The following is a 12,576-nucleotide window of genomic DNA, read 5'->3' as shown; positions in this document are numbered from 1 at the left end:
TATAGTTTGATGTGCAACCATTTGAATGTTTCTTTTTCTGAAGCATTGTTCGTACAAAGTTTTTTTTTTTGAAAGGTTGGAACCTCGGTAAGCTCGAAACATTGAGTCCAATGTCATGGCATTTTATGGGATCACCTGTGGTGATAAGACTATAACAGAATGTTCTGATCTTCATCTGCAATCTAAAAAAAAAATGCATTCAGTAGTGTCTCAAGATATTGACTTACAAACTGTGCAAGGTTGTCAAATGTAAGCATAATTGAATGTTTTTGCTTGAACTGAATGGAGCGGTTGCTGGCTCTCTTGTCATCTTAAAGTATGTCGTGACTGATCAAACCTTCGTTGGGATGTTGCCAACTGGCGGGAAGGGTCCTTGTTGCTTGCAGATTCAAGTAGAAGGCTGCACTGATAAAGACCTGTATACCTGGATATCAACTATGGCTACATTGATCATATTTACACCATGTTTATGTCTCACTGTTGTTGCAATTTCCTATGATCATTATCTCCCATCTTACCATGGTACATTTTTTTTTCACACCAAATCCCACACAGCACCTTCAAACTCAATCGCCATGGTTTATATATCTCCTGTAACCACACGGTTACACAACCTCTGTATGCTTCATTTATTCAAACACCTGTATACACCACTAATTCTCATCTTCACTTTACCTGTGTAACATTACTTCACCCATACAATCACCACCTAAAAACTCTACAGGTTGCAAGAGTGCCGGCGGTGATTTTTATTTTAAAGCATTCATAGTAGTGACAACTACTGCTATGGCTTCCTTCTTTGCATTTTGAGCAATGTCTAGTCATTGCCACTGTTTTTCCCTGCACAACAGCTGCAGCAGAGGCACCCAGATTATCTGGATGATCATCATAAGGTTTTTACTGCTCCAGTTAGCCATATCAAGCCTCCTTTGTCATCTTTTATGCAAACATCCTCAGTTACTAATCATGTTGACTTGGCTGCCAATCAAAAGTCAAGTGGACTCCTGCGCATGTGACCCACCTTCACTGCCTACTTATCTGCCACTTGTATACCAGCATATCACATTCCACCAGCATGCTCATTGCTGCATATCTCCTATTACACTCTCACAATAATTATCTCCCCACTTACATTTGTTGCACTTACACTCCACTACATTTTCATTTTCAATATTTTGCACACTCTCACTTCCCTGTAACATTCATGTTCACCTTGCTTTGAGCCCTTCATAGTGGCTCACGATGGCTGCAACTCACAACACCTATCCTTCACAAACCACTGTATTTGCCACAGTACAAAGGTTGATGTTACATCAACTCAGCATCTCTTCCACCTACCACCCATGGCAGTCACTTATTTTTTTTTAGCCCAGCTGCAACACTACAGCACCAGTAGGCTGCTTTTCCACCTGCATGTTTTAACATGTCATTATTTATGATAATGATTACCTCTGGAATTCATATCTAGGAATCGATGGATAAGTCAATCTATTGTGTTATACTTCTCATAAGTTGTTGATATACATATATATACCTACATACCTATATATATGTATAAGTCTCTCTCTCTCTATATATATACATCGTTTTTTATTTTTCTTGACATATGAGCGTCTTCTTACCATTGGCATCTTTTGGAATCCATGTGATATATACAAAGTTTGTTTTAATCCAGTTATTTTGCAGGGAATATGTGGAAAAGAGGTCATTACTTTGAGTTGTCAATTCAATTTTGTATATTGTAAAAATTTAGATCTTAATGAGAATCTAAATTTCCTGTTTTAGGTAGAAAGAATGGGCATTATAAAATCATAAATTGCCTGTTTTCATGTATTTTTTTTTCTTTTCTCAAATTCTCACAAATGGTGAAACGCGAATGGCACGTGCACCATTTCGTAAGAGGTAATTAATCCTAAGTTGATGATTTACATCAATGGCCATAGTCAGGATATAAACAAGACTTAGTATTTCTATCTTTTATAAAATAAACATTGGATCCACACTAGATCCTTTTCAAAATTCATCATATTTTCTTAAATATTTTTCCTCTTTTATCAGAATTTAATTTAGAATTAATTCGATGTATATATCAATGGCCACAGTCAGGGCATATTGAGGGTTAATTTCATATTAAATTCTCTAAAAGCACCCAAATGTATTCTATTCTACACTTGAATTTAAATGTGGTTATTACATAATACATTCAATGACCATAGTTAGGGATGTATTATGTCTTCAACCTCATTCTTAATTCATTTGAAGAATGAAATAGCTTTTAAAAAACCAATTTCAAATTATCTAAATTCATTCATCATTCAGGATAGAATTGCATCATATTTTCAAAATTTCCTTTCAAAAACCCAAGTGAATTTTAACATCTTTTTCCAATTCTATCTCAATTTCAAAGTCCAATTTAACTTTGAAATTTCAAATTCAATTTATATTCAAAACTCCAATCAAATTCAAAGTCCAATTTGACTTTGAAAATCATTCTCAAAATCAATTTTGAAAATTCCAAAAATCCAAAGTTAGATCTTAATCTCAACTTGGATCCGGATTTTCCACTTATAAATCTCTACTTTTTAGATCTCAGACTTCATATCCAAATCCATCTTAGGATCCAGATTCCAATTCTACATTGGATCTCAGATTACGGATCTAAAATCCATTCTAGGATCCAGATTCTAATTCTACTTTGGATCTCAAATTACAGATCTAAAATCCATTCTAGAATTTAGATTCCAATTTCACTTTAGATCTCAGATTTAAGATCCAAAATCCATTCTAGGACCCAGAACCCAACTCTACTCTGGATCTCATGATTTCAGATCCAAATTCCATTTAGGATCCAAAATTCAATTCTACTTTGGATCTCATATTTCAGATCCAAAATCCATTATAGGATCCAGAACCCAATTCTATATTGGATCTTAGACTTCAGATCCAAATCCTCCTTAGGATCCAGAACCCAATTATACATTGGATCTCAAACTTCAAATCCAAATCCTCCTTAGGATCCAGAACCCAATTCTACTTTGGATCTCAGACTTCGTATCCAAATCCACCTTAGGATCCAAAACCAATTCTACTTTGGATCTCAGACTTCAGATTCAAATCTATCTTAGGATCCAAAACCCAATTCCACTTTTTGGATCTCAGACTTCAGATTCAATTCCATTCTATAACCCATAATCCAACTTCATCTTGGATCTCAAATTGCAGATCCAAATTCCATTTTAGGATCTAGAATCCAATTCTACTTTGGATCTCAAACTTCAGATCCAAATTCCATCTTGGATTCTAAATATTAGATCCAATTCCATTTAAAAATTCAGAATCAAATTCCATCTTGGATCCTAGAGTTCAGATCCAATTCCCATTTCGGATCCTAAATCCAGAATTCAAATTTAAAAATCTAAACTCTATTTAGAGTCCAAACCTTTGATTCAAAATTCCATTCTGAACTCCAAATTTCAAAAAATCAAAATTCTATCTCCGAATCTGAATTCCATTTCAAGTTTACCTTGAATCCAAAAAAAATCAATTCTATTTCTCAATTCTATTATGATTTCTCAAATCTTATCTCAATTTCAAGCTTTATAATTGAAATTCAAAATCACATCTCTATCTTGATTCAAAGTCCTAATTCAGAGTCCATTTATGACTTTAAAATTTCCTTTCTTCTCCTTTTAATCTCAACTTCAGAATCATTCCTTTCAAAATCAAAGATTTATTCCCAAACTCTGATTATTCCAAAAACTTAGAACTTTAAAATCTTAAGTTTTAAGTTAGAAACCCTTTATTCACTCTATCATCAGATTCATCTCAGAAACACTTGGAATATTTCAAAACATTTTCAAAAAGAGCATACATTCTTGCATTACACAAGCATGAGTCTTTGTGCATTTAGACTTAGGATAAATTCTTAGATAATTTCTTAGCAAAGCAAAAGGCATGAATTCGACCCTTGGTTCGATTACCTCTGGTAAAGGCGTCAGGAACGGTCGAACCTCGTACCGACGAGCGGATCCCGTCTCCCAGTTTTCCCGCAAATATTTCAAAACGAAAGCGAGTTATTTTCATAAATATTTTCAAAATTAAGGTCAAGTGAGACTCCGCAAAAGAGTTCATATTCTCTTTTCTTTTCTATTCTTTTCTCTTCTCTTTTTTCTTTTCTGTCTTTTATTTTCTCCCATCAAAAAAGGAGGAAATATAGGTTGGAAAGGGAAAAGAGAAGGAAGAGAGAGAATATTATGAGAGAAATTTTTTTGCGATGATCACAGTTTTGGCGACCGTGATGGGACTCGTCTTCGTCTGATCGAATTTAATGCCTTTTCCTTTGCTTTGATATTTTCTAAGTTTTTATTCTACATGTGTCAGCTTCATTTCCATGCAAACCTTAGGAGCCTAGACTCTATCCTAAGCTGACATCATTGCATATAGGATTTAAGTATGGTTTGGTAGGACCATATTGAGGAGATTGTTCCATGCTCACATTTGACTTAGGTCTTAAATACAACTCTCCTCAATTCTAGGGATTGAATACAAAACAATGTATGCAAGTGTATGCTTCTATTCATTTAAAATTTTTCTCTTTAGGACTTGCATTAGAGACATCTGATTTCTTGCATGTTGCACATATTTTGAAAACCTTCTTACCTATATTGTCCCGGCCTTCACGTTGCTGGGCTGTCTCACTGAACCATAGTTCGGGAGAGAGCCTCACAACTGGACCACCTATTTGGGTTCGCGCCCCCCTACCACGTACCCAAGGGCCATAGTCTGAGGTATATCGGTAGGTGCTCAAGGATATTGGGAAGCCATTACCTTAGAACCGAATAAATATTTCTATGCCACGTACTTCGAGCTTCGGCTTGAGTATATCGGCATATCTTGATTAAGAATCAGATGATATGAACCCTAGAGTTAGGATTAAGGTCCTACAAGCCATTTCAAAATATTGCATTTAGAGTCAGCCTCTAGGGATTGCTGTTTGTGCATCCTTCTTTGTACATCTATGATTGTATAATATTTTATATTCCCAATATTTTCCAAAAACCCTGGATATATTATTCAAAATTTCCTCCTTAACCGAGGTGTATTTTCCTTTTCTTCTCTTAATTTATTCTAATTCCTTTTTTATCCTGCCTGCAATTCTTCAAAAATTTTTTTCTTTTTTTTTCTATATTCTATTCCTTACTCTTTACAATAAAACATCTTTTGTCAGGATATGTCCTTTTCAAAATTTATCTTTATTCACATTTTACTTGTCTATCCTTTTTCAGAAAAACAGTGCGGTTGTCACAAATTTTGGTGACAACCCGATCCCTCGTAATGGGATGTTTTCATTTTCAGATTATGATTTCCTCCTTTATTAAAAATTTCTTCCTAGATCTTTTTTAAAAAGCCCATTTATGCTCTACAGAGAGCATCATCGCTATCAGTTGAGTCAGACAAAGCTCAGAGATTATACTTCTCTAACATCCCAGTTATAAGCAGAGAGAGTAAGGAATGGATTCTCAAAAATCTGTCAGAAAGGGAGTTCAGGATAGCAGAAGTGAGATCGATCCCGCGATATACCAGTTATTCAAAAAGATGATGGTTGAGATATTGTCTAAACAAGCTAAAGCCAATTGCGAAAAAGCTCCCACAGAAGGAAAGACACCTGTCACCTTCACCATGACTGAACACAGCCACATCAGTGCAGAAAACTCTAAAGCCAACAGGGGCAGCAATCAAGGCAACTATGGCAGCAACTTAAGAGAGTATAAAAGCCAGATTGGGAAATATCGTGAAAACCGTGATAGACCTCTTCAATACAGTCTTCAACAAAGAGGCAAGAAGCAAGAAGAACCAAAGCGTAAGGATTAGAGCAAGGATCGAGATTTCACTCCTTTAGATGAACCGCTTGATAAAATCCTCGAATACATGATGTCTAATAGATTACTTAGGCTCCCAAAAGCCGTCAGCCCATCCACAGTCATGGGAAAATATATAGACCAGTTCTGCAGATACGATCAAGTAACAGAGCATGACACTGAGCATTGTTTTGACTTCAAGAATATCGTTCAGGATTGCCTTGATAAGAATCTCTTTGTCAAAAACGAAGAAGAAAGGCATCCAGATCTCCTAAACATGCAAGCTCAGTCCAGTTACCAGGCAGGGGCCAGCACTCGGCAGAAGTCAAGCAAGCCGAAGAAAGCAAAGCATGAAGGTTGGGGTTATGATCGTCAACTTACTCCTCTAGGTCAGCCGATCGAATAAGTTCTTCAATACCTGCTCGGTAAAGAAATGATCAAACTCCCAACGCAGGATGATCCCTCTGTCACCAAAGGGAAATGGAAGAATCGCTTTTGCAAGTTTCATCGAGCAAGGGGGCATGACACGGAGCGCTGCTTCGTCCTCAAAAACATTGTGCAAGACTACATTGATAAAGAGCTTCTGGTACTAGAGGAAGGAGAAGAGCAGCCTGCAGTTCCGCCTGAACCATTTTCAGATTACTCAGAGAATTGAGAATGGTAAGAACTTTTCGCTTTCACCCCTTTCTGTCAGTCGTTTTGTAGGGGCAAGTCAGCCCAGTCTTTGTGACTTCTTTTAGTTAAAATACTTGTAAATATTCAGTTTTGTTATCAACTTTTGCTCATCAATGAAATGTCGATTTTCTTTATATCTTTGATATTCAATACTTTCTTTTTTTTGCTATATTGGGGCATTAATTTTTTTTTTCAAAATACAGGACAATTCTGACATCATTCATGAGAGAAATGATATTACCTATGAGGGTCTTTTAAAATCATGAAAATTTTAGTTCAAATATTTTATTACAACCTTTTTCACAGATCAACCCTTGTGTTGATCATATTTTTCTACAAATTGATTTCAAATCATTGCATTTGAAAGATCAACCCTTGCGTTGATCATATTTTCTGAAAATTGATTTCAAATTATTGTATTTCAAAGATCAACCCTTGTGTTGATCATATTTTTCAAAAAATTGACTTTGAATCATTACATTCAAAGATCAACCCTTGTGTTGATCATATTTTCTAAAAATTAGTTTCGAACCATTACATTCAAAGATCAACCCTTGTGTTGATCTCATTTTCAAAAATTTGATTTCATTATATTCAAATATCAACCCTTGTGTTGATCATATTTTTTACAAATTGATTTCAAATCATTTCATTTCAAAGATCAACCCTTGCATTGATCATATTTTCTAAAAATTGATTTTGAATTATTGCATCTCAAAGATCAACCCTTGTGTTGATCATATTTTCCAAAAATTTGACTTCGAATCATTACATTCAAAGATCAACCCTGGTGTTGATCATATTTTCTAAAAATTGGTTTCGAACCATTACATTCAAAGATCAACCCTTGTGTTGATCCTATTTTCTAAATTTTGATTTCATTACATTCAAAGATAAACCCTTGTGTTGATCATATTTTTCTACAAATGGATTTCGAATCATTGCATTTCAAAGATCAACCCTTGTGTTTATCTCATTTTCCAAAAAATTGATTTCATTACATTCAAAGATCAACTATTGTGTTGATCTCATTTTCCAAAAATTGATTTCATTACATTCAAATATCAACCCTCGTGTTGATCATATTTTCTACAAATTGGTTTTCAAATCATTGCTTCAAAAAATTAACCCTTATGATGATCTCTCATGAATGATCCCCTTTCAAAGATTAGCTCTCGCGGTTAATCTTTCTTTCCAAAAATGATTTTCTCATATTCTTTTCTCATTTTAAAGATCCCACATTCAGGCATGAGCAAACTCTTTTTCTCAACTTTTATAAACCTTTTGTTTATCCATCTTTGTCAGTTTTATCAATTTTATTCATTTTTATTAAATTATTCATCCATTTTATTAATTCTTATTAATTCTTATTTCAAAATTTTACCCTTTCAGGTTAAGGGATAAACCTGATGCCTCTTTCCCATGAGGTATTTCTTTTCCTTCTTTATCTTTCCCTTTCAGGTTAAGGGATAAACTTGATGCCTCTTTCCCATGAGGTATTTCTTTTTCCTTCTTTTCTTTCTTCCCCCCCCCCCCTCAGGTTAAGGGATAAACCTGAAACCTCATCCTACGAGGTCCTTCTTTCTTGAGGATAAGGGATAGTCCTGAATGTCTTTCTCTTCTCCATTAATCTTTGCTACATCTTTTTCTTCATCCAATTTTATCAATTTTATTTCTTAATTAAATTTTAATTCTTCCAATTCTTTATCAAAGCTTTTCATCAACTTTTACCTAAATTTTATTCCTTTCCCATTCAGGATAAGGTATAATCCTGAAACCCCTCATAGGAGCAACAATGCTACCTGTGAGAATTCTTTTACAAAAAGAAAATTCCATAAAATTTCCTTGATTCATATCTTTTGTCAAAACCTTCCATCAATTTCTATCCTTCTCAGATTTTTTTCCCTCCCCAGTGGAGATAAAGGGGCAATCAGATCACATGCAAATAAATTCAGTCCTCTAAATGATCATTCTCAATCCCAGGTCCGGTCCTCGCACTAGCAAAATTTTCAAAACTCAAATCTTTTGATTAAAAACTTTATGTCAAAAACCCGAGTTCTCACTTGGGCTTCCCCTTTTATTCTTTCATTTGAAGTTTCGAGTTCCGACTCGAACTTCCTTCTGAATCCAATCCTCGCATTGGAAATTAATCATTTCTTTAGAAATTTGAGTTTTCAAAACTCGAGTTTCTCTTTATCTGAGTTCCGGCTCGGGTTTTCCATCTATTATTTTCTTTCGAAGTTCTGAGTTCCGACCAAGACTTCCTTTTGAATCCAATCCTCTCATTGGAAATCCGAGTTCCAGCTCGGGTTTTTCCTCTATTATTTTTTTTTTCCGAAGTTCTGAGTTCTGACCAGGACTTCCTTTTGAATCCAATCCTCGCATTGGAAATCCATTATTAGAAATCTCAGTTCCAGCTCGAGTTTTTCTTCTATTATTTTTCGTTCGAAGTTCTGACTTCCGACCAGGACTTCCTTGTGAATCCAATCCTCACATTGGAAAATCCATCATTTCTTTAGGAATCCGAGTTTCAGTTCAGGTTTTCTTCTATTACTTCTCGTTCGAAGTTCTGAGTTTCGACCAAGACTTCCTTTTGAATCCAATCCTTGCATTGGAAATCCATCATTAGAAATCCGAGTTCCAACTCGGATTTTTCTTCTATTATTTTTCGTTCGAAGTTCTAAGTTCCGACCAGGACTTCCTTGTGAATCCAATCCTCGCATTGGAAATCCTTCATTAGAAATCCGAGTTCTAGCTCAGGTTTTTCTTCTATTACTTTTCGTTTGAAGTTCTGAGTTTCGACCAGGGCTTCCTTCTGAATCCAATCCTCGCATTGGAAAATCCATCATTTCTTTAGGAATCTGAGTTCCAGTTTGGGTTTTCTTCTATTACTTTTCGTTCGAAGTTTTGAGTTTCAACCAGGACTTCCTTTTGAATCCAATCATCGCATTGGAAATCAATCATTTCTTTAGAAATCCGAGTTCCAACTCGGGTTTTTCCTCTATTATTTTTCGTTTGAAGTTCTGAGTTCCGACCAAGACTTTCTTTTGAATCCAATCCTCGTATTGGAAATCAATCATTTTTTTAGAAATCCGAGTTCCAGCTCGGGTTTTTCCTCTATTATTTTTCGTTCGAAGTTCTGAGTTTCGACCAAGACTTCCTTTTAAATCCAATCATCGCATTGGAAATCCATCATTTCTTTAGAAATCTGAGTTCCAGCTCGGGTTTTTCTTCTATTATTTTTCGTTCGAAGTTCTGAGTTTCGACGAGAACTTCCTTTTGAATCCAATCCTCGCATTAGAAATCCATCTCTTTAGAAATCCGATTTCCAGCGCAGGTTTTTCTTCTATTATTTTTCGTTCGAAGTTCTGAGTTCTGACCAAGACTTCCTTTTGAATCCAACCCTCGCATTGGAAATCAATAATTCAAGTTTTTCAAAACTCGGGTTTCTCTTTTATCTGAGTCCCAGCTCGGGTTTTTCCTTTGTGCCCTTTCAGGATAAGGGATAAACTTGATGCCTCCTGCTAACGAGGTATTTCTTTCCTTTCTTCCCTTCAGGTTAAGGGATAAAACCTAATGCCTCCTGATAACGAGGTATTTCTTTCCTTCCTTCCCAGATCAGGATAAGGAAATAAATCCTGAAAACAGACCACGTGCAGTTAGGATGTGACGGTCCATTGAATTCAGATTTTTTTATCAAATTTTACATTCCTAGCTTATATTATTTCTCAAAATTCTCAATCATATTTTAAGCTCATTTGGAAAATCCGGTTCTCGCGTCGGTAACCTTCTAAATTCAGTGCTCTGATCAAATTCTTTCGTTTTACAAAATTCAAGATCTGACTTAAATCTGATGAATTTCCAAAAGATCCAACACTCGTTGGTCATGTATTTCCAAACGTTCCAGCATTTTGCTGGTCAAGTATTTCAAACGTTCCAGCTCTTGCTGGTCAGGTATTTCAAACGTTCCAGCTTTTCGCTGGTCAGGTATTTCCAAAAGATCAACTCTCGTTGGTCATGTATTTCAAACGTCCCAGCTTTTGCTAGTCATGTATTTCAAATGTTCCACCTTTTGCTGGTCATGTATTTCAAACGTTCCAGCTTTTGCTGGTCATGTATTTCAAATGTTCCAGCTTTTGCTGGTCAAGTACTTCAAACGTTCCAGCTTTTGCTGGTCATGTATTTCAAAGGTTCCAACTTTTTGCTGGTCATGTATTTTCAAAATCAAAGACTGCAACTTAAGATCTCATCAAAATCTATATTGAGGATTATTTCACAAAGAATTCATGAAAACTTTGCCAATTTGCTAAAAGCATTTGTTGATTCTAAAATATTCTGACTACACAAAAAAATTTCCTCATATTACCTCTAGTATTATTTCCAAAAAGGTGAAACTTTTTGCGAAAAAGAGGTAAAATTAAAATCTTTTCCTGTTGATTAACCAAAAGGATGTAAGAAATGTCCTCGATATGATCAATCAAAGAAATCTTCAATGATGTTGAAAAGCCAGAAACGAATTGATATTGATCTTGGCTATGGCGCATGTTTTAAAATGACTTTCTGGCAATCAGGCAGTGGAAATATATCGAGCTATAGAAAGAATTCACTCGATCCATATCTTCTCATTCGTTTAAAGTTGCAAATCAAATATCCGCAAAAGGGATCTCTTAACTGTCGTCAAGATGAAGACGAATATGCGAGCAGACCCTCGGGGCCAAAGAAGATTTGGATCATCTTTGAGATGAAGGAGTTTGTGAAGGATCCTTCCAGGGAAAGGTAAGATCACACACAATTAATAAAACACATAATTATGTATCTATATCTACATGCCTATCCTATATGTTTGAACCATATTATTATCTTTCAAATTAAATTGCTTTTGCATTAAATATCATGCTAGCAAATATTTCACAAAATTAAGTGATTATCATGATTTAACAACATCCTGATGCACCACTCGCTTGGTCCACTGTGAGCATATATACTTTCAAGGGGTGTTCATTCATAATTTTTATTTTACATTTTACCCATGGTAGTAGAGAGGTTGGCATCAGAGTAAAAGAACCTTCGTCAATGCTTTATGTGACTGGCTATAATCGCAATCAACTGCTAAACACATGCACATAATTGGACTGTCGACTTTGTTAGCCAAGTCCATCCATCTTTACATCAGCCATGGATCAGGGACAAGATCACATCCTTTAGAATTTTTAATATTGGGTTTTCACCCTCACAACCCTTCAGAGATACATATTTTTTGCTCTTTAGGTTTTCACTCTCACAACCCTTCACAAGGATTCCATGGGGATGGGTGCAGAACACTTAAAATACTTGACCGCAGGTTAACAAGTTGTCACTGTCAACTAGCTCCAAAAATAATAGTGAAACTTTTCTTATCTTTTTGAGATGGCCATTTTAATGGATGCATTAAAAATAAATGCAACATACTCAAAATTTACAATAGTTGTACTTTTGGGTCAATACGAATAAAACATTTCATGCAATCAAAATGCATTAACATGCAATTATAAAATTTGCTATAATTTCAATTAAACACAAATGGCATGAATCATCAACATGAAGCATGTGTTCAATCATAAATGGATATTCAGACAATTATAGAATCCCTCATTAGCACTCATGGCACAACCACAATCTTGTATGCAATTCTTAGTATACATATCACATACAAGTCTTATAAAATAATTTAATTAAATTTAGGGTTTGAACCCATAATTCATACAAATAAAAGTGCCAGATATTTTTTATTAATTTAGGAAAAATGGTGTCACCTCAAGGCCTCATTTCACATCCTCCACAATATGTCAAATTAAATGCTAAAATTAAATTCTTAACAAATCATATATTATTTAATTTTTTTAAAAATAACAATAATTCTCTTTTAATTAAATTGAGTATTTCAAATTCAAATTAGACAGAATTGCTCATTTAATATTATATTTTTTGCATTATTTACTCTATATCAAATCATGGTATTTTAAAATTTTATAAAAAATTAGACAATATCTACCTTATTTTAGTA

The sequence above is a fragment of the Nuphar pumila genome, chromosome 6 (genome assembly GCF_984573655.1).
Source record: "Nuphar pumila chromosome 6, dmNupPumi1.hap1.1, whole genome shotgun sequence".
Lineage (NCBI taxonomy): Eukaryota > Viridiplantae > Streptophyta > Magnoliopsida > Nymphaeales > Nymphaeaceae > Nuphar > Nuphar pumila.
Note: the sequence above shows the minus strand (reverse complement) of the source record.